Consider the following 3,793-nt stretch of genomic DNA (forward strand, 5'->3'; position numbering starts at 1 on the left):
ATGCTTATTCAAGTTTCACATCCCCTTTTCTCCCAGAAGGAAGAAGAACTTTATCATATTAGGCACATTTCAAAATTCTCTAGAATGTTCAGTTATTTATCTACAGGCAGAGGAGACCCACAGGGTGAGGAAGACCAGGGCATGGTTGTGGAGTTGCCCTTTAAGGCAGAGTAGGGGTGGCAGCTAGGGGGGGAGTAGCACGGCCAGTGAGGGGAGGGAAAGGGGAAGAAGGGGGCCCGAGTGGGACTAGATGACCACCAGGTAGAGCCCAGTCAACAAAGAACAGTATCCATGAGGACAGAGCAATTTCCAAACCCACTTCAAGCAAACCACTGCCACCAGAAACTTGTGGGGTCTCAAGATAGCCTCAGAAAGGTCTGCAAGGGATCAATCGACACCAACTCTAAAATTTTGCCACTCCAGATGTGGCCCTCCAACCACCAGAGCATTTGTTACCAATGCAGGATCTGAGGTCCCACCACCCAAATTAACAAGACCCCTGTGTGATATAAACATGAATTAAAATGCTCAGAACCATCTTCGGAGCAAGCACAACCCAGGAGTCTTTATTTTTAGCAAGCACATAAGTGATTCTGATTCCAGATGTTCCAATTGGTTTAGTTCTGGGCAGGTGACGTGAAGTTCCCACCTCCTTGAGGGCAAAATGACATTTTGAAGCCTTAACTAATTTTTTGCATGCATTTTTCTCTTTTGCCCATTCCCCATTTCCAGCAGATGGTCTATTTTGTGCCCATGGTCATTTGGCAGGGATATGAGAGATAGAAAGCTAAAGAAAATGAGAGAAATGGACAGACTTCTTCCGAACTGTTGCTTCCAAAAGCCTGAAGCCCATCCTGGTACTTAGAGGAGCTGAATGTTTGGAAGTGAGTTTAGGGGAGAAGGAGACTGACCCACACTGGAAAAAAATTGCTTCATGCTAGGGGAAAGGAAGGACAGGCTGAAGGACAAATGTCACTGTGGCCCAGAGACTAAGGCTCTGTGCCCTAACAGCTGCAGACAGGAAGCACCTGTCTCAGGGGATTCCTGTGCCCTCATGGAATAGAGTGGGAGAGGCCCTGGGGCTTGAAGGAAACAAGAGGCCCTGGGGCTTGAAGGCCATTCCAGGGGCAACCTGCATGCATTTGTACATTAGAGGGACAGTCTTGGCAAGGCCTCTCAGGACAGGTGACTTGAAGATCAAATAGGCTTGTGCTGAAACCGTCACAATGGTGATGACAAGTTCTGCGGATGCAGATTTGAACTCACGTAAATGGCAAGAGCCAAAAGAAGGGGCAGTGTATTCAGCGTGCAGCCCCAGAGGATGAGGATTAGGCCCTTGGAATTAAGTTGTGATTGAAAAGAAAGGAAGCCAGAATGTGCAGTGAAAACTGTACAGGCGACATGCGAAGGCTGGTGGGACTTTAATTCAAGAACAGTCTCCAAATGGTCCTTCTTTGGGTGCCCCTCCTGGGCAGCTGCCCCTCTCACCACTACCTCCAAATTTTCTCATCAGGATCCCCAGCTCTGTCCCCCAAACATCCTATTTTCTTTAGTCTTTCTTTCTTTTATTTATTCTCCACAACATTGCTCAGCAGGAACAACCTTCGTGAGCCTTTAAAATGAAGACCCTTACTAACAGCAAAGAAACAGGGGTTCTCCCTTGACCCACTCTCCCCTGGGACAGAGAGAAGCCAGCTTTTCCAATCGCACTGCTTCACCTTCCCTCCCAGGAGAGGCGGGGACTGTGTGAATTCCTTCCCAGGTGAGGCTGACCTGAGGCGCGCCTGAACCTGCAGAGAAAGGAGGAGACAGTGCTTCCCCATGGAAACAAGCTTTCCCATGATCCTCTGTTCTTACCATCGCCGTTTTTAAGGAAGTCGAGGTGAAGTAGGTGTTAGCTTTTGGGAGAAATGACAGCTAATGACAGCCAAGATTGCATCTCCATTTCTACCCCCTCTCACCTTCTCCAATGACAAAGTTCAGCTTTCCTAAAGATTCAGGGTCTTTGCGACCTGAAATGTTGACCCCCTCAAAAGACAATTTCTGCTAAAAGCATTTGCCCTGTGATTGGTTCTGGAAGTGAAACTTTTAAACAAGCCAGGAACAACAGTGACCTGCCAGCGGCAACAGCGCCCCAACCTCCTCCTTCCTGAAATGAGACCAGGGTGGAGGTAGAGACGTGCTGAGGGTGAGAGAAAAGCCCACACTCATTCTCCAGTCTCTGTTATTTCTGGGCAGGAACTTTTTCTACTCGATCCAAAAAAACCACAGGGTCTGGCTTTGCGCCAGCCCCATGTCTCGTCACCTGCCGGGAGCCTTTGCATGGCAGCCTGAGCCAGTGCTCCCTGGAGAGAGGGGCGGGCAGCTCTTCCCTCCTCCAAACCCAGCAAGGCCTTCGTTCACCCTTTTCCAGGCTCAGAGAAGTGGAACGAGTTGTCTGAAAGCGGGTAGGAGACAGCTCACTTGAGTAACTCAGATTACAACCACCACCTCTGCCCGCATCCCCACCCCACTTCCTCTTCCCTTTCATCATCTCTGAGCGGTACCGGTGGGTGCATTTCAAGCCTCCTACTTTGGCTGTAGCGTTTATGTTATAGTATGACCTCATCACACTGCAGTGGGACAGCCCACTGCAGGGGAGGCCATTCGTTGTAGGGCAGCTGGCTTCAGTCATGTGGACAAAGAAGGAGAAAGGGAAAGACGGCATGGAGGGAAGAAATGGTGAAATGGGACAGTGAGAGACGATCAGCCAGTCCTGGCTCCTGATACTTCATGAAGCTTAAGAGAGCTTGGCTTCCGTAGAGCATCACTGTGCACCTCCCAGCATCCTGTCTCCACCAGAGCAACACCATTCCTTCTCTTAGACTGCCTGTCTCTCCTACAATGATCCAGGATCTCCTCGACACCAGAGATCTTTTTTTAATTCATATTTGTAACTTTAGCCCGTGATAGAGAACTCGAAGAAGGCCAGAAAGGAGTAGGAGGTGGCACAGTTGGCTGGGGTCTAGAAGATGATGAAGACATGACACTTAGAAGATGGACAGGATGATAACTGGGCCTTCAAGAACAATTTATGAAAACTAAATATACAACCTTAAAATAGAATGTGTACCTAAATACCCAGAAGCAACCCCCTTTGTAACATGTGTAACCAAAATTAATATGAATGGCATTAATAGTTCTAATGGAGTGGTGGACCCAAGAGCCATATCAGTGCTAGCCAAATGGCAGAATTCATAGAGTATCAGAGTTGTCCTGCAGGAGCGTCAACCCCTAATGGTGTCTAAAGAAAATGTGATACTCCCTCAGCCACCCAATGGACAGTGTTACAGCAATTAATCAAAAAGAAAAGCCACAGGCCCTCCCCTCCCCTCCATTCGATTTAAGCAGTCTTCATTTTTCCACAGTAATAAATTTTCTAGTTACGTCTTGTAGACCTCAAAATACTGGAAAGGAAGCTACCATTCAAAGGCAATTTATCTTCAGATACTGTAAGTGATACTCATTCTTTGTCCACTTGAAATATGTAAGTTCTGCAAGTAAAAAAAAATCATCTTCTCAGTCTGACACAGAGAAGGAGCTTCAAATGTCGGCTGAATGAATAAAAGGACAACCCAGTTATCACACATTACCCTTGTGTTTCATGATAAAAGTTGTCAGACGTTACGTTTGGTGCTTTGCACGTGCACACACACACACACACACACAAGTATTGAGTATCTTTCCTCCCATTCGTGGTTGACAGTTAAATGGAATGTTATTTTGTAAATACAGTAAACATGATTAACTTCTT

At 47.2% G+C, this 3,793-nt stretch overlaps 1 pseudogene; it reads left to right on the top strand.

Annotated features, from left to right (window-relative positions):
- Positions 1-2,959: 2,959 nt before the first annotated feature.
- Positions 2,960-3,339, top strand: LOC102534958 (ubiquitin-conjugating enzyme E2 variant 1 pseudogene; annotated as a pseudogene).
- Positions 3,340-3,793: the final 454 nt, after the last annotated feature.

The sequence above is a fragment of the Vicugna pacos genome, chromosome 3 (assembly GCF_048564905.1).
Source record: "Vicugna pacos chromosome 3, VicPac4, whole genome shotgun sequence".
In the NCBI taxonomy this organism is placed as follows: domain Eukaryota; kingdom Metazoa; phylum Chordata; class Mammalia; order Artiodactyla; family Camelidae; genus Vicugna; species Vicugna pacos.